Source organism: Puma concolor, chromosome E4, assembly GCF_028749965.1.
Source record: "Puma concolor isolate L17-30 chromosome E4, mPumCon1.1.hap2, whole genome shotgun sequence".
Lineage (NCBI taxonomy): Eukaryota > Metazoa > Chordata > Mammalia > Carnivora > Felidae > Puma > Puma concolor.
Window position 1 is genome coordinate 38,121,197 of NC_141683.1, and position 19,958 is coordinate 38,141,154.

General features: G+C 38.5%; 1 pseudogene; it reads right to left on the reverse strand.

Annotated features, from left to right (window-relative positions):
- Positions 1 to 12,483: 12,483 nt before the first annotated feature.
- On the reverse strand, positions 12,484 to 19,567 carry LOC112857679 (dnaJ homolog subfamily C member 2 pseudogene; annotated as a pseudogene).
- Positions 19,568 to 19,958: the final 391 nt, after the last annotated feature.

A 19,958-nucleotide genomic window follows, 5' to 3' on the forward strand; every position in this document is an offset into this window, starting at 1 on the left:
AATATATAAAGCAGAGGACCACCATTTGTAGAATACGTATGCATAAAAAATGTAACAAATGACAGAAAATATGGAATTCCTCAAGGTCCCTTTTGTTCTTACGTTCTTTGTTAAGGACAATATTTGAACTGCACTCAACCTTCCAACATCATAAAGAAGAAAGTGAAATCTAAGATACGGAAAAAATATATTAAGAAACCCTATAGCTAGTTCAAGTAGTTCAAGCCTCCAAACCCAGCTGAGTGAAACATTAGAGTAACCAGAAGCGCAAGCACACAAACAGTGGTTTCCTGATTCTTTCCTAAGGAGAAAGAAATAAATTATTTTAAAGACTTTTTTTAAATGTTTATTTATTTTTGAGAGAGAGACAGATACAGAGAGAGACAGAGACAGAGAGACAAAGCATGAGTGGGAGAGGAGCAGAGATGGAGACACAGAATCTCAAGCGGGCTCCAGGCTCTGAGCTGTCAGCACAGAGTCAGCTGTGGGGCTCGAACTCACAAGCTGTAAGATATGACCTAAGCCAAAGTCGTACACTGAACCGACAGAGCCACCCAGGGGCCCCAAGAAATAAATTATTTTAAAAGCCACTGTCTACGGGGCGCCTGGGTGGCTCAGTTGGTTAAGCATCCGACTTTGGCTCAGGTCACAATCTCACGGTTCGTGGGTTCGAGCCCCGCGTCAGGCTCTGTGTTGACAGCTCAGAGCCTGGAGCCTGTTTCGGATTCTGTGTCTCCCTCTCTCTCTCTGCCCATCCCCCAGTCGTGCTCTGTCTCCCTCTGTCTCAAAAATAAATAAACATTAAAAAAATTTTTTTTAAATAAAAACTACTGTCTAGCAAGCTAACGATCCAGATCCTGAGCAAACTATAGATAGGTTATTAAATACATGAGTTGAGAGTATGTAGAAAGGAATGAGTTGACCACAAGGAACCAGAGACAGGTAAACCAAATGGGGAAAGAAAGGAGCAGAAGATAGTAGAGGGAGAGAAAGAGACTATAAAGAAAAATTGTGAATTCCTTGGAAATGGACCAAAAGGATTACAGGATGTCTTTAATGAAAACCAAGTCTTTTTTAGCATATCCTCCAAAGATATCCAGTTCTACGGGGGTCTTCATGCCTTTCATGACCTTTGAGCTACTTACAACTCTGTAATTTGTAGACAACTTACAGAAGTGCAAATTAATTTTGTCCAGAGATGTAGAAATGAATTTTTTTCTGATGGAGCATCAGTTGATTTTCCCCCACCAATGTGAATAAAACAGTTTAGTGTTTATGAAGCAAATTCTTCTCAATATTCCTAATGGCCTGTATGGCCCATATAAGTTTCTGCTCTCTGGACTCTCCTTTGAACCTGTTGTAGCATCTTACTAACTCCTATATTAATTAATGAGCTGAATAAAATCTTTATTTTTTTTTCAAATTTTATATTGTACAAGAGGCATGACTTTCCCTTTAAAAAATATATTTCCCTTTATGGGAGGATGGAAGGGAGTTCCAGGCAGAAGCAGTGACAACTTTTTAAAATATGGAAATGAGGAAAAACATAATGTGTTGACAGCAGAAATAGCACTTGCACTAGTGGGGAGATGAGGATGGAAAGGTGAGCAAAAATTAGGTCAATGAAAGTGAAAAATGTATTATCTTAACAGTTGGCACCAGAATTTTTCTTAGGGAGGTTACTATAATTTTTTTAGCCAATACTTGGACTGCTGCTTATGACAGACCAAAGAGTGTGAATGTCAGCGGGCACCATGGTAAATATTTTAGAAAGTGGCTAGAGTGATCTTCCTAAAGCAAAGAAAAAAAAATATGTTTTAACTTCTAAAAAGGGAGGGTAAGAATCAGGGATATGATGTGTAGTTGGAGACCATGTAGGGTAAAAGGCCAGTAATGTTGGAGTAGCTAAAAGGCATTTCAAAAAAGGAATGGCTGATGTTCAATTTGAAGTCATTTGCATTGATGCAGTATAAATCTTTCCAAAATTAGCTTTGTGTCAGCTAATTTTATGGTCAAATTCTAGGGAGCTCCTTAAATGTGTATAGAACTTAAAAACAAGCAGAATTACATATTTGAGTTTCTGTGGAGGCACTACCCACTAAAACCTGAGCCCAGCAGTAGGAGTATTCATGCAAAAGATGCAGACACAGAAATCTTGGAGAGAAATACTAGACTTTCCTAGGATTGAGGTGACTTTATTTAGGTGTCAGTGGGTAATAGATCTACAGCTGACATATGGGTTACATAAACCAAAAATAAAGAGTTTCTACTTGGCCTTGGAGATGATAGAGTCACTGAGGTGACTGGCATGGCAAGATAGCTGTGTCTAGAGGTTAGGGAATGACGTGAAAAAAGGCAGTCAAGTGCTCAGTTGGGGTTGGGAAGGCAATCCGAGTTGCAAATTACAGAGCATTTTCGAATGGGGACAAGTATTTTACATGGGGGCATTAAAAATAAACTAATTAACCCAGGTCAGAGAGCAGAACTGTGATTGACAAAGGGATGGAGAGAAAGGCCAGGCAGCTGTTCAGATCACCAAGTCATTGTTTCATACTTCTAGGTTCTAGCAGAGGGGGAAAGTCTCAAATTACCTTCCCACATATTGTCAGCATTTAAGAAATCATGTTAGTATCCGTGCAGGGGAAAATCAGAAATGATATATGAGCTGCTTCCTAGGGAATATTGGCATTTTCCAGAAATGGTTTATGAAAGGACCATCTTTCTTATCAACCACAAACACTTTTTGAAGATCTGCTTACACTAAGACCCAGTCGATCTGGAGCTAGTGCAGAACTGAAGAGCAAAGGAGAGGAAATATATATAATCTTTTCTCCTATTGGAGTTAGGTCAGCTTTGTGGTTGAAAATATGAGCTTTGAAGTCAAGTAGAACCAATTTGAGACCCAGCTCTACCCCATGCTGGCTGTATGATCTTAAGCAAGTTATTTAACTTCTCTGTGCCTCTGTTTTCATCTATAAATGAGGATTAATAACAGTAACTTTCTTAAGAGTAGAAAGATTCAACAACACCAACGATAACAAAAGCTGAACACTTAATATTTGCCACACTGTATAAAGCACTGAGTTTGTAGGAACAGGCACTCCTATTCTCCTATTCTATAGTTTAATCTTCTTGGATGGTTTTTTCCCAATCTGGATAATTTCCTCATACATATGTGCCAATCCAGTACTTTGATAAATACTCAAGGGGGCCTTCTTCAGGCACTAGACACATTTCTTGTGCTCAATAGACCCATGTGGTTAACAGCTAATATTTTGAGCAGTACAGATATGGAACATTTCTATCATCACAGAAAGTTCTATTGGAAAATGTTACTCTAGGGCCCAGACTTGTCTAACTTCGAGCCTATGCTTAGCTTGTCAGTGTGTTAAAATTTATTGTGCATTTAGATCAGCTGGGGATCTTGTCAATCTTCATTTCCAATCTGATGTCAGGTGATCATAATGCTATGGGTTAACAGACAACATTTGAATAACACTGCAAACGATTAGATATAAGCTTCCATAATTATTAAGTTGATATGTGTTTCTTTTGCAGGAAAAACATACTGAAACAAAAAAATCACCTGACAGAAAAGATCACTGTAACATTTTTTAACCTTTCTTACTTGCTATACTTTGAGTGCCTAACTTGCAACTCTAACTTTATACACAAGTTAATTTCCTAACCAGTGCAGGATTGTTCCTTCCAAGGGCCTTCCTGCCCCCTACTTGCCAACACTCCCCAGAAAGCTCAAGGAGTGAATGTGCTTTACCATCAGGGGTCCCAGAACTTTTCCAATGTAGAATTGGGAGAATGGGTCAGGAGAGTAAGAACAGAGTATAGGGTATGGGGAGAGGAAAGATCTCAGTAGAGACATGAAGGAATTACCCCTTCTAAGAATCAGTTGGTGTGGGGAGAATTACAGGCTAGGGAAATAGAAGGACAAGAGGTGGTGCAGCTTAATACAAAAGTGTGAGAGATGTGGGTAGAGATGTGTTAATGAGGTGATTATGTCAGACCTTGTTGGCCCAGTTAAAGGTTTACTCTATCAAAAAGCAACAGAAAGCCACAAAGGATTTTAAAGATAGGAGTCATAGGATTAGAAATGCATTTTATGGAAAGATCATTTCAGATGCAATGAAGAGAATATATTAAATGGCCTAAGCCTGGAGGCAGTGAGACCAGGTGGTGATGGTAATGAAAAATTAGAGAAGATAGGGGATATTCATACCTTTATAGGAAGTAGAGTGAGAGCAGTTCGATCAGGCAGAAAGACATTTCATGTTGGCTATCGAAAAGTCACTTGACTACCTGGGATCTTAATTTTCTCATTAAAAAAAATTTTTTTAACGTTTATTTATTTTTGAGAGACAGATCATGAGCAGGAGAGGGGCAGAGAGAGAGGGAGACACAGAATCTGAAGCAGGCTCCAGGATCCAAGCTGTCAGCACAGAGCCTGATGTGGGGCTTGAACCCACAAACCGTGAGATCATGACCTGAGCCAAAGTCAGACGCTTAACCGACTTAGCCACCCAGGCACCCTGTAATTTTCTCATTTTAGAGAATGGCATCATACCTGGCCCTGCAGAGTACTCCCTCCCTTATCATAAAAATTATTATTTTATATTATATATGAGCAACATACTCAAGGTAAAGTAAACTTCTGGTATTCCAGAAAATTTTAAATTGTTTAAGATGTATACATTTCATTTTTGTGAAGTGCCTCTCTTCTAAGGAATAAAAGTATTTTATTAACACTGTCTCATAAGCCTTTTGGTTCCCTGTGAAGCTGGACTAATCAACACAATAGATTGACTCAATAAAAGGGTCAAACATTCACTGGCCTATTGATAAACTATCCAGAGAGGCAGGGTTCTCCCCTTTGAGAATTTTCCACACCATCAACATTGATAAGCCAAATGCATCCTCTAGGCCACCTTGAAAGATTAAGATTCATGTTTGAGAACTCCAAGGATCCATAAATCAAGAGCACCAGTGAAAAACTATGATTTAGAGTTTACTTGTAAGAAGTACACATGTGTTTTCAACGTATTATTAGAATAATCACTGATAATATCATATTTTATACATACATTTCCCCTAGATTTTTTTAGTTTGAAATAGCTTTCATGCATTAATTTTCATGCACTAATATTATCATAATTATCATATCTAAAAATGCAAAGCAATAGATTCTTTTTCTGTTGTTAAAACCATGTCTTTGTCCTTTCTCCAGAAGATCTATACGTAAACATTTCAATCTTTTAAGCACTCATAAAAAAGTGATTCTGTTTTGGGGCGCCTGGGTGGCGCAGTCGGTTAAGCGTCCGACTTCAGCCAGGTCACGATCTCGCGGTCCGTGAGTTCGAGCCCCGCATCGGGCTCTGGGCTGATGGCTCAGAGCCTGGAGCCTGTTTCCGATTCTGTGTCTCCCTCTCTCTCTGCCCCTCCCCTGTTCATGCTCTGTCTCTCTCTGTCCCAAAAATAAATAAATGTTGAAAAAAAAATTTTTTTTTTAAAGTGATTCTGTTTTGAGGATATTCAGTGTCTACATATTTTAATTAAATATCTGTAGAATTCATAGGAACATAAAACAATACCTATCTTTAATACACACACACATGCACAGGTACACACATACACACACATATATGTATACCATTCTAGAAAAAGTAATTAACTTTAGTGGAATATTTGTAATTCTGTCCCCTAAGAGATTAAAGGTTATTTGAAATCTAGAATTCATATCAGACTGTGAAGTTTGGTTATAGATAAACTCAATGAAGTTTGATAGACCAGAAAGGATACATTTCAAATTCAAAGTCAACTGTAGGGCTAAGAACCTACAATCACTGGGATATCAAACAGCTGAAATTCATTGCAGTATAGTCCAAGTTGCATACTGGAAAAGAAGTGGGAGGTAGATATCACAGAGATTCTAATATGTACGTGATGGTATGCCGTTGTTGTTTTCATTTGCAATTCCCTAATGACATACGATGTTGAGTGTCTTTTTATAAGGTTATTTGCCATCTGCCAAGATCTTTTGCCCATTTAATGGGTTAAGAACCTCATTTTCAGATGAGGAAACTGAGGCACAGAGGGGTTCCACAAGTTGCCCAAGGTTACACAGCTGAGGCTGAACCCAGGCAGGAGGGATCAAAGCCCACAGTTGTAATCGCTATCCTGTAATACTTTCCGGATACAGGTTTGGAGCTAAAAAACCTGGGTGTCCAGCTGGCTGTGCGATTTACATGGTTTCTAACCGTGGGTAAATTATTTGATCTTTCCCAGCCTCAGTTTCTTCTTCTGTAATATGAGGAAGACAGTGATGCTGTTAAGATTAAATGAAACAAAGTAGAGAAAGTGCTGAACTTGTTCTCAGAACATAGCAGCTGCCAATAAATGGTAGCTATTATTAGTCCAACACCACATGAAAGAGTGAGAGAGGCCTGCCTTAGCCACAAGAATTAGCACCTGCCTCAAAACTAAAATAGATCAGTCTGGGCTTTAAATTCTATAGAAACTCAGACATTTCTTCCTGAGGTTTTCATGATCCATTGTCAGCTGATATACCTTGTGCACACAAAGGAATAAAGGGGGCTCCAGTTTCTTAAAAGAAGAATAGAATTTTACTATATTCAATTTCCTTTTCCTGTTCATCTTGTCCTTTTGATGGCCCTCCAAAAGAAAAAAAAAAGTCACAGTTGTGTTAACCTTGCAGCTAATGAAGCATGCCTGTAACCAGATGTGCCCTGCTTGCGTCCACTGAAACCAGAATGGTGGCAGAAAAGGCAGACATCCAAGCAATTGCACCCGATGTGCGTGAATGACTGTCAGAGAATGCAGGGATCCTCTGAAAACAGGAGTTGTGAATGCTCTTAAGGCCATATTGCTCAGGGGTTGATTCTCAAACCTTGTTTGATCCCCAGAATCTCCTGAGATGCTTTTTAAAAGAATAGATTCCTGGGGCGCCTGGGTGGCTCAGTCGGTTAAACGTCCGACTTCAGCTCAGGTCAAGATATCGCGGTCCGTGAGTTTGAGCCCCGCATCGGGCTCTGTGCTGACAGCTCAGAGCCTGGAGCCTGCTTCTGATTCTGTGTCTCCCCCTCTCTCTGCCCCTCCCCCGTTCATGCTCTGTCTCTCTCTGTCTCAAAAATAAATAAAACGTTAAAAAATTATAAAAAAAATAAAATAATAGATTCCTAAGTGCTCAGCTTAGACTTAACTGAGTCAGAATCTCCTAGGGGTTGGTGAGGAGAGAAAGTATTCTGATACATGTACCTTTAAAAGTTCTGAGAGGCTCTAGTGATCAGGGAACTGCTGATATAATGTCATTCCCATCTGATGTCTGGGATCCTCCGTGTGTGTGTGTGTGTGTGTGTGTGTGTGTGTGTGTGTGTGTGTGTGTGTGAGAGAGAGAGAGAGAGAGAGAGAAGAAGAAGAAGAAGAAGAAGAAGAAGAAGAAGAAGAAGAAGACAGAAACAGAGAGAAATCAGGCAAGTGCTGTGGGAAAATGGAACATTATGGGATGTAAGACCTTTACAATTATACAATTTATTGTACTTTATCAATAAAAGTAGATGCAAACTGATTCAGAAGTAACTGAAATTGTTTCCTAATGAAAGTGATCAAAAACAAAGCCTACCAGTTCAAAAATGAAAAAGATACTAAAAGGAACCTAATATTCAGTCCTCTCACTTTATTCTGATGTTGTAGCATCTTTAGAACATCTTTAGATAATGACTCTTAACTAATTTTGATAACTATTCCCTATGAGAGCTGATGAAGTTGAATAATTTAACTAAATATTTGGAATCAAAATCTAAGTGCTTTCCCTTAGGTTTTTAGGTTTCCAGAACTTTAATGAGTTAATGAGAAATTTGCATTTAGTAAGGCAATAAATAAATTAATTATGCTTGGAAGAAATCCAGTTTCACGAGTTTAAACTATTATTAAAACTCTGCAAATACTTTGATTTTGATTTTTAAGGTTTTATCTTTTGACTTTTATTTATTCATTCAATAAACTTTTTTTAATGTTTATTTTTGAGAGAGAAAGCACGTGCACAAGCAAGGGACAGGGAGAGGGTGGGGGACAGAGAATCTCAATCAGGCTCTGTGCTGGCAGCAGAGAGCTGGATGGGGGGCTCAAACTCACAAACCATAAAATCATGACCTGAGCCGAAGTCGGATTCTTAACTGACTGAGCCATGCAGTCATCCATCAATAAACTTTTTTGAGAACTATTAATTACTATGGCACACCACTGATCTAGATGGTGTTACCAAGAAGAGGAGGTCCCCATATAGATAAACAGAGGTGGAAGGGTTGGGGAGTGGCTAGGCTAGGAGAGAAAAGAAACATTATAATGAGCACTTACTCAGTGCCACTCTCATTTATATATGGTATTCTTTGTAATACGATAATCCAACAACATAATTTGATCACTAAGAACTAAAACTAACACATTTCCTAAACCTATGTTAAGCAGTCCTACAACTAGACACACCTTCCTGTCCCTCTGAAAAGAAGCAAAAATGACCTGCTTGCCTCTGGAAAATAAGACTGTGAACCAACTAAAATAGGTTAATTCCAACATTAGCTGCATGCTTGTCTCATTAGGACCACCAATCCAGTATTACTATGTCACAGTTTCTCCCCCTCCTCAACTAGTTCTCCACATTACAAGCTATCCAACCTATCTAAATCCTATAAGTATCCTCCCCTGACTTCTCCTGAGATATTACTCTCTGTCAAGATGATGCTCCCCCTTTCTACAGCAAATCCAATACAAATAGATTTGTTTGATCAATAGGTTTTGTTTTGTTTTCTTTTGTTTTTCTGGTGGCCTTCTGGGGAGTCAACAGTCAATGTCACTCACTATTCTTTGATGAAGAAATTTGCCCAAACTCATCAGCTATTATGAACTACCTTCTTGAAGAGCCAAGTGTTAAATGCAGCTGTAGTCGACTGACTCTGAAATTCCTATTCTCTCCACTGGGGCCCACATTTAGGCATCTGTGCTAGACGAGGTAAAGCACACACAGGTGTTTACTGTACATTCTCAGATGCTCTCCAGCAAGCAACTTTGAAGGGGATGGCAGCATTAAAAGTGGCAATCCATAAATGCAAGGGAAATTCAAGTCCTTAAATCAAGTCCAGAGGTATCTACTGCCATCTGCTCGTCACAGTGACACAGCAGTAAAATGCATAAATAAATGACTCACAGACCATAAGGGAGTTAGTTGCCTAAATGAGTCCCACAAATAGATGCAAGCAAACAAGAACTGAAGTCTCACTACTGACTGATAACAATAATAAAAGCTTAAAATTTTACACATGATCCTTAAAAAAATTATGGAAGCCCTCCTCTGTCAAGGCTCATAATCATATGCTCATAATCATAGAATTTTGGGGCCTAAGCACTGAATAGTTATTGAAAACATAAAATATCAAATAAAAATGCAACAGTATATCAGTTTCAAATGTATTGAAGATTCTGTGTTGACTTCAAAATGGACCGAGGTGAACAGGGGCGCTTTGCGGGACACAGAGGAGGTGGAGTTTGGTCAGTAGTTCTAGACAGTTTGATTAGTTCTACAAGGAGGTAAAGAGGCAAACATCCTAAAGGCAGAGTCACATGAAGGAAAACAATGAACCATTTGCCAGAAAATATAAAATTTGTTCTAGATATGCTGGCTAAGGGCTCCCAGCTCAGCCAGTGGGGTTCTAGGCTGAGGTCAGGCCATGGTGGCTACTGACACTCTGCCATTAAGAAGGGTCCAGAGGGACACAGTCTGGGTGGGGGTGCAGGGGAGGGGGTTGGGGCTGGTATAAGAAATTTCCACAGCAGGGAAAGTTTCTGTCACTTTCCTGTAGGGAGTGACATACCATGACATTACCATCATTAACAGTGAAAAATGCAGATTGTACTGTTGATGAATGAGTTAATAACAATGACAACAACAGCTAATACTTTCAGGTAGCATTATTTCATGCCAGGCAGTATTCTATGCACTGTACATATACTAATTCATTTAAAGTTCACCCTGTGAGTACCTATGAAGTAGGCACTGTAATTATCCTTAAACATATGAGGAAATTGAGACATAGGAAGATTAAGTGACTTGTCTAGGTCTAACAGCTAGTAAATGGCAGAGCCAGGATGAACCAATCAATCAAGCAATTAATTAACAATCCAACCATTTGTGATGTTCTGTCTTAGTAGGCAGAACACATGCTTTTTTCTGCTCTAATGGTGTAAGAAATCTACTCTGTGCTCAGCAGTCTACTTCAGACCTCGGTACTGAGTACTCAGTATTCATATGGATGTAGGCTTCTCCCCTTGCTATATGGGATTTTGTGCTTATATATCACTTACAAGGCACAACATTTCTTGCGTTTTATCTCCCATTTCACTAGAACAATGGGGATGTCTTACATAAACTGTGCTCTTAAAGTGGCTTCAGGTTAGTTGGCCAAAACTGATTTGTGATTTTCTATTCATGTTCAGAATTATAATTTGTAAATTAAAAATTATAATTTGAAAGGATCATTTTCAATTTTTTAGATTTAGCATATTTTTTTGTCTTGGAATAATCCCAAACTTACAGAAAAGTTAAGTGGAATTCAAAGACCTTTTCTTCTGAGGCATTTGAGAATAAATCGCCAGCCTGATGCCCCATCACCCTGTAAGTGCTTTAGTGTGTATTTCCTGCAAATAACATCCTCCCACACTCTGCAATACAACCATCACAACCACAAAGTTAACACTGACACTACACTCCAGTTTAATCTGCAGTCCCCAATTGTCCCATTACTGTCTTTTATAGATCTAGTTCACAATCACACGTTGCATTGAGATGTTCTGTTTCTAGTCTCCTTCAGACTAGAACAGTTCTGTCTTTCCTTGTCTTTCATGGCCCTGAGACATTTGAAAACGACAGGCCAGTTATTTTATAGAATGTCTCTCAATTTAGAGTTGTCTGATGTTTTCTCCTGATTAAATTCAGGTTATGCATCTTGGTGGGAATATTGCAGAAACAATGCTGAGATCTCATTGCATTCCCAGGTGGTGCAGATTTTGATTTGTTCCTTTATAGAGAATGTCAGCTTTAACTATTTGATTTAGATGGTGTCTGCCAAGATTCTCCACTGCAAACTTACTCTTGTCTTTATAATTAATAAATATTTTATGTAGAGACACTTTAAAATAATGTGAATATTCCATTCTTCATCAAATCATCATTTATTAATTTATATTAGCATGAACTTATGACTTCCTATTATATTCAATGAGTTACCATCTCTTAGATAATATCTTTTTTTTTAACGTTTATTTATTTTTGAGACAGAGCGAGACAGAGCATGAACAGGGGAGGGGCAGAGAGAGAGGGAGACAGAATCGGAAGCAGGCTCCAGGCTCTGAGCCATCAGCCCAGAGCCCGACGCGGGGCTCGAACTCACGGACCTGGAACTCACGGACCGTGAGATCGTGACCTGAGCTGAAGTCGGACGCCCAACCGACTGAGCCACCCATGCGCCCCTAGATAATATCTTTTTGCTGCTCAAATTGATCAGTAAGATTTCCTTCAAGCTGGCTTCTTTGTGCTTTTGTTGTTGTATTACTTTTTATTTATTTTTTATTGAGGTATAATTAACACATAGCATTATGTTAATTGTAGGTGTACAATACACTGATTTGATATTCATACACATTGTGAAATAATCACCACAATAAGTTTAGTTAACATCCAGCATCATACATAGTTACAAAAAAAAATTGTGTGTGTGATGAGAACTTTTAAGATCTACTCTTAGCAACTTTCAAATTATTAATTATAGTCACCATGCTGTACATTACATCCCTATGACTTGTTTATTTTATAACCAGAAGTTGGTACCTTTTGTACTTTTTGACCTCCTTCACCCACTTCACCTATCCCCACCTCTCACCTCTGACAGTCACCAATCTCTTCTCTGTATCTGTGAGCTTGGTTTTTTATTTGATTTTGGAGTTTTTTAGATTCCACATATAATTGAGATCATGTGGTATTTGTATCTCTCTGTCTGACTTATTTCACTTAGCATAATGCCCTCAAGTCCAGTTATGTTGTCACAAATGGCAAAACTTCATTTTTTTACAACTGAATAAATTGTGTGTGTGTGTATACACACACACACACACACACACACACACACACACACGGGCACCTGGGTGGCTGGGTGCCTGGGCGGCTCAGTGGGTTAAGTGTCCTCCTTCAGCTCAGGTCATGATCTCACAGTTTGTGACTTCGAGCCCCAAGTCGGGCTCTGTGCTGACAGCTCAGAGCTTGGGGCCTGCTTCAGATTCTGTGTCTTCCTCTCTCTCTCTCTCTGCCCCTCCCTCGCTCACACTCTGCCTCTCTCTCAAAAATAAATAAACATCAAAAAAGAATTTTTTATATACACATTTTCTTTTTGTACAGTATTTTCAGTTTTATTTTAAAAATGCACATACAACAAAAATTGTCGTGAGCCATTTCTTGGGTCTACTTGCATTCAGCACTTGCATTTGAACAGCTTTCTCTGTTTTTACAATCCCAACAAATTCCTTCTATCATTTCAAGCAGTCCTTCTTTGTCCTGCCAGGCCCTGCTTCTGGTAGTTTTTCCAATCTCTCAGGTGTATTTAATGGGTGTGTTTTCAAAGCTTGTTCCAAAAGCTTCTGTTCTGTTGTCCAAGGGGTGAAATCTGTTCGTAGACCTCCAAATTGTTCTGAAGGTGTTGCTTGGGACACCATTCCATGCTCTTTTTAAATTTTATCAAAATCCTTTTTGTTTATGTCATCTTTTTTTATGAGGATCAAGTTCTTGAAGACTCTGCTCTACCAATAACATCTTTGGCAGTTCTCTTGACTCCAGAAGAAGGTATGTTCATGTAATTAGCAATAACTTCCCATCCTCACTTTGTTCCACAGGAAAGAGGTTCAATTAAGTAGTAATTGCAAATCATCTTCTGCCTAATTTTTACTGCCATTTCCACTTTGTCAGTTGATTTGTCTGCATTCTTAGATGCTATCACATGAGAGCTTCAGATTCCTCTCTTTTCTAATGTGCTCATTTATTTCTTCTCTTTTTTACAGAGCAGATTTTGCTACTTCTTTCGTAGGTGATGTCGGTGTTTCAAACACAGTAAGCTTGCTAGTTCAAGTCAATCACAACATTTTTCCACTTCTTCCATCACTTTAACCTGCTCTGCCTCATTGTCAGAAAAGTGATTCCAGGGGCACCTGGGTAGCTCAGTCGGTTGAGTGTCCAACTCTTGATTTTGGCTCAGGTCATGATCCCAGGGTCCTGGGATCGAGCCCCAAATCTGGCTCTGCACTGAGCATGGAACCTACTTAAGATTCTCTCTCTCTCTCTCTCTCTCTCTCTCTCTCTCTCTCTCTCTCTCTCTCTCCCCCTCTGCCCCTCTGCCCCTCTCCCCTGCTAATGCTCTCAAAAAAAAAAAAAAAATGATTCCAGGTCTTATGTGTTTCAAAGTTTTTCCTTTCCTTTTTAATGGCTTTTTTCTGAATAGTTTTTCCTTCTTAGCCAATAATGCTTATTGTCTAACTTCCTCCTCCTCTTTCTCTTTCACTAACCAAGAAGCTTCTAGTTCGGCTTGTCTTTGTGTTTCTTTAGCTTCTCGCCCCTTCCATTGTGCTTCTGCTTTGTCTCTCTTTTCTGCTTCTTTCACAGTTTTTTCTTCTTCCTTAAACCTCTTAATCACTGGACCACAGCTATGTGCATTGTCAACTAATGTTCTTACTTTGTTCATTTCTCCTTTTTTTCTTTGTGCCCCGTTGCTCTCTACTGCTTTTCAATCCATCTCCTCTCATCACAACATTCTGCTTTTTCTTTTTCTTCTTCATCTAAATAAGAAAATTCTCTCAAAGAATCAAAATTATACCAGAAAGAACAAAATTCATCAATATCTTCAAATGATGAATTCATAACCCAAGGTTAGGGACATTTTTCTTTTTACTCAATCATCTGGAATTCCTTTGAAACACTGGGGGAAACACTTCAAAGAAAATGTCCTTTGCTTCACTTTTAGAAGGAATCGAGTTATCAAAAGTAGGATCTACATTGTTGAATGCTTGTCTTTCTACCAGATCAGATAACATTTCGTAAGCCTTAGTTATGCAAGTGAAGTAGTTGTTATCTCCTTCTTTATTGGTTCACCAGCTGCTTTCCATTTGTCTGGGTGATGTTTTAAAATCATTGCTTTATCTTCCAGTCTTTGGGATCAAGTGTTTTCAACAGGGAAACTCTTCTAACTGCAATTCTTCATCTTCTGATCCCTCTGATAACTCTTTCTTATCCTCCAGTTCCTGAAAAGAGGCAGAAGCATTTCTGTTCTCTTAACAAAAAGCTTCAAACCACCTGACAGGGTGTTGAAGCAGAGGTCAGACTGTGGGTGGAGCCCTGGCCATCTGCAGTGCCCAGCAGGAGCAGCAGGAGGGCACCAGGCTACAACACATTTTCTTTATCCATTTGTCCGTAGATGGACACTTAGGTTGCTTCTGTATCTTAATTACTGGAAATAATGCTGCCATGAGCTTGGGGGTGAATATACCTTTTCAAGTTAGTGTTCTCATTTTCTTCAAATGCCCAGAAATGGAATTGCTGGATCATATGGTAGTTTTATTCTTAATTTTTTCGAAGAAACTTCATATTGTTTTCCATAGTGGCTGCACCAATTTACATTTCCACCAACTGTGTACAAGAGTTTCCTATTCTCCATACTCTCACTAACACTTATTTCCTGTCTCCTTGATAGTAGCCATTCTAACAGTTGTGAGGTGATATCTCATTGTGGTTTTGATTTGCACTTCCCTCATGGTTAATGATGTTGAGCAACAGGTATAGGTACATTATACATTGGCCATCTGTATGTCTTCTTTGGGAAAAATGTATATTCGGATCTCCTCTCCCCACCTTTTTTTAATCAAATTGGTTTTTTCTATTGATTTTTATGCATTCTTTATTTTGGGTATTAGCTGCTTGGTAGATTTCCTTTTCATTTTGTTGATGGTTTCCTGTGCTGTGCATATATCCTTTTGATATGGGCCTTCATTCTGAGAACGATTTACTCTCTGGCCCAATAGGATGCCCCAAAAGTTTTCACTGAGCCCTGGAATCAGTCATCTCTGGAAAACCCTGATACTTATTTAGTAGAAAATGATATTTAGAAACCTGGATGGAAAGTGAGCTCATTGCTACTGAGGTGGAAAGGGGGTGCTACTGCAAGGCCATCGTGCATACACATGCACATCTATACCCATCTCTTTATTTATTTTATTAAAGTATTATATTTATTGAAATCATGAGTTCACACCAATACAGCCGATTCCAACCTAACACCACAGTGTCCATCCCAGTTTTCTCCCTTTCCACTACATAGTGAAAATCCTGACTCCCATTTTTCTTGATATCTTCATCTTTTTGATTAATCCCCCAGTTTGTAATCCATTGCCCATTATTGCTGCCAGGTGTTCCCTATATAGATGACGTCTTTATTCTGCTCAGGCTTTGAAACCTCATGGCCAGGCTGCACTCCACACGGGCACCCTTCCACCCAGCTTGGGCTCTGACACTCTGCTCTGGGTGCCCTACCATGTGAATGCCCTCCTTACCCAGCTTGCCTCTAACACCCCACCCTGCACTCCCCACAAAGTAGACTGCTTCCTCCTCCCACTGAGGCTCTGACCCCACACCAGACTGAGCCTGGCAAGATGCTCTTGACTGGTTCGGAGGGCTCTGCCTCCCCCCATCACACCACCCACCTCAAGATGCCTCCCTTAGGGGCATCTGATTTAATATCTGAGCTTTTCAGAAAGGAGAAAAGAAGCCAACTGATACATTATCAAATGATATTTTAAAATATGAGAATCATTCTAGAGGGAAAGAAATCACCAGAAACTTTCATTTAAAACTGCTTGAAGGGGTGCCTGGGTGGCTCAGTCAGCTAAACATCTGACTCTTGATTTTGGCACAGGTCAAGATCTCACAGTTATTGAGTTTAAGCCCTGCATCCAGCTCCAAGCCCCGTGTTGACAGTGCCGAGCTGCTTGGAATTCTCTCTCTTTCCCTCTGCTGTGCTCACACATACTCTGTCTCTCAAAATAAATAAATAAACTTAAAAAAAATTGCTAGAAAAAGATTTTCATCAAATTAAAACATTGTTTTTTAAAATGAATTCTAACCATGAAGAAAATGTTTATTTCCCATGAAGTTCTTATATCAACCAATAAACAAAAATATATTCATTATACAGTACTTTGTGAAACTTCCCCTAGCATATACATGGCCCAGTGCAAGAGGACAAATGTAGACTTACAAACCAGCAGAAAAAAAAAGTACTTGAAAGTTCTAAGTTATATTAATAAACTTTCAAATAAAATAGGTTCTATCCTTGTACCTTGACAAATTACCTTTCATAACAAATATTTTTAAATGTATGAAATTATGTTGTTTTATATGATCAAAAGTCAGCTAAATATCAGAGATAACTGAATTTAATTATTACTGCATGTCTGGGGTGCTCTGTTGATGAGTCAGTAATAACTGAGGAATAACAAAACAAAGACACACAAAATTCATTAATTACATTTATTCCATGAAATTTACTTTTCTAGTTTTCATCTTAGCAAAACCACTAATTATGTGGTCATAATCAAGATTTTGCATATAATTTGGTTCTACTGTGAGTCATTCCAAATTAGATGGCCTTTCTTGAACCAGAGAAGTTCCTATGTAAGTTTTGTTGTTTGTTTATTTGTTTGCTTTTTACTGATTTGAATTTGGAGAAACTTTGCTGAAACAATAGCAACTAAAGTAAAATCTCTACAGCATTACTTAGATTCAGAAACAAATCATGAATTTTTGTATCATGCTCAAACACTGTAATAAAGCTACATATGAAAAAGTATTGCAATTGCTAAATATTACAAGATATTTGAATTTCACTGTATATATCATTATCATTTAATAATTTTTATCATCTCTTAAATCAGCATCTATATCTGAGATTTTATATAAAGGATCAATTATAGAGGTGCCTGGGTGGCTCGGTCGGCTGAGTGTCCGACTTTGGCTCAGGTCATGATCTCATGGTTTGTAAATTCAAGACCCGTGTCAGGCTCTGTGCTGACAGCTCAGAGCCTGGAGCCTGCTTGGGATTCTGTGTCTCCCTCTCTCCCTCCCCTCCCCCACTCACACTCTGTCTCTCAAAAGTGAATAAATGTTTAAAAAAAATTAAGAATCAGTTATAACACATGTTATATCTAGACCTAGTACATATCAACTTAAGAGTAATATGAATCATTTAGTATTACACAATCTTTCCCCAATGTCGTGTTCAATGGTTGTAAGCGAGTAAGAAAATGGATGCTAGGCAGTATTGCAACATAACAACTCATTGTGTGAAAATGTATTCATATCATCTGAGACGAAGAAATTGGCAGGTTAGTTAATTAGTTTTCTCTCTTACCTGAGTGCTTCTACTACTCAAATCCTTCCCTCAGAAATGTTTGTTTCTCATGTTTGCAGTGGCACAAACTACAATCTTCAGCACACAGACACAGTCACTTTTTATTTTGAGGACAGGAACAAGGGATGGAGAGATGAATGGGTTTGTCTCAAGAGGGGTTGTTTAGGATTACAGGTCATGCTGTGCCACAGCTGAGCTCATCTCATGAGTGACACACAGTCCACACATTTATATTTGTGTGTGTGTGTGTGTGTGTGTGTGTGTGTGTGTGTGTGTGTGTGTGTGATAAATGGAGCCCTCTTAGGCATAGGACCCAAGCCAAAGGCCCCTTTGCTGGAGGCTAAGGACAGTAATGCTATGCTGCCTACAGGGTGTTAAGTTCTGTATAAAATAACAGATGAAGTCATAAGACAGGGCCTAGTTTTTCATAAGTTTGAAATCTAAGTGGAGAGCTGCCAGGGAGGCAGAGGGAGGCGTATTAGGATCCATAAAGTGAATAAACACAGTAAGACTGAAAGGTGCCCAAATGTCCAGAAATAGGAGGCACTTTGTACAGATTACACACTGAATCCCCATAAGTCCCAGACTGTCCCAGGGGCAGGGACTGTCTCAATGGCCATGGAACCATGCAGAGCACGTGGTACAAAATCAATGCACAATAAATGTTGAGGAGGAAAGAAAGGAGCATATGGCCTCTGAATTGATGAACTCAAGCTTCTGATGCTTTAAAAATAAGTTGTCCTCACCCCCAATCTGTCCCCCACTTCTTTCTTTCTCCCACCAGCCCTCTTAATTCTTCTTTACTCCCTCAAAGGCACATGCTTAGAAGTAAATCTTATCCAATGCATCTTATGCTCCAATGCATATTTGATATGGTCCCTCCCATTTGACTTTATTTTAATTAACATTTACCATGGAGTGTTGTACATTTAACAATTTATATGACCTTAGGGAATTTTTTTCCCCTATACATCCTATGTGATTTCATTTCTGTTGATGATGTTTCTGACAAGGAAGTGAGGCATGGTAAGCCTTAACATCGTTAGAGATGTTTTTTTTTACAACAAAGTAACATTCTTGAGATGATTTTCCAGACCCATTAAAAATGAGAAGTCTTATGCATGCCCAGTAACAAAAAGAAAAAAAATAACTAATGTGGAATGAACCCAAATTGTTCTTCATCTGTTGTGGAACAGAGCTATACATGTACAGTCACTCACAAAAGCACTCGCAGCCATGCTCTAATTCACCCTCTTAAATGCCTGATATTTGATCCTATCTTGGTTAGCTCTGCTTGCTTTAATTATGATCAAAAGCTGGACATTGAGAAATAATCCAGATATTTGTCAAGCACCCACAAAGTTCATGGTACCAGATGAGGTCCTCAGAACATAGTGTACAGAAGAGACAGGCCTATTCTTAAGGAGTTTATAATCTAAGAAGAAAGGAAATAAGAACATACAATTACAGTAACTACAAAATGAATAGGTCAAAAGACTGCATTTCCAAGTTAGAGAATGGGTTGAATCCAAGTTAGAGAACAGGATGAATAAATTCAAGTCTTACCTAAATGCTGGTTTGCACAAAAGCATACACAAAAGGAAAGAAAGAAGCCAACAGAGAACATGATACATTTGACTTAACTTTTTAAAATTAAGGTAAAATTTACTTACAGTGAAATGCATACATCTTAAGTGTACAGTTCAATGGGTTTTAACAAATGTACATACTCCTGTAACAAAATAGTGATTATGATACAAAGTATTTCCATCACCCCAGATAGTTCATTAATATCCATAGTCCCTCTTTCATTCCTCATTTTAGTAATTTGTGTTTTCTCTCCTTTTTTCTTGGTCAGCCAATTTTATTACTTCTTTCAAAAAACCAACTTTTAACTATTTATTATTCCCCATTGTTTGGATATTTTCTGTCTTATTGATTTCTGCTCTTTATTTTTTCCTTGTACTTTTTCTAACTCTGTTTACCTCCTCTTTTTCCAGCTTCTTAAGGTAGAAACTGAAGTCATTGATTTGAGAATTTACCATGATCTGACATAAGCATTTAAAAAAGATAAACAAAAAATTTCCCCATAACTTTTGAAGTATTTGTTATTATCATTCAGTTTGAAATATTTTCTACTTTCCTCTTTGCTGTTTCCTGACATATGGCTTATAGAGAAATGAGTTGTTTAATTTCCAAATATCTAGAGTTTCTTTAGGTACTTTGTTTGTAATTAATTTCTAATTTAATTTCATGCTGTTCTGAGAATATACTCTAAAGATTTCAACCTTTTAAAATTTATAGAGAATTACTTTATGAGCCAGCATATGGTCTAACTTGGCAACCATTCCATATTCACTTTGAAAGAATTCATATTCTGCAGTTGCTGGGTGAAATATGCTATAAATTTCAATTAAGTCAAGTTGGTTGATCTAT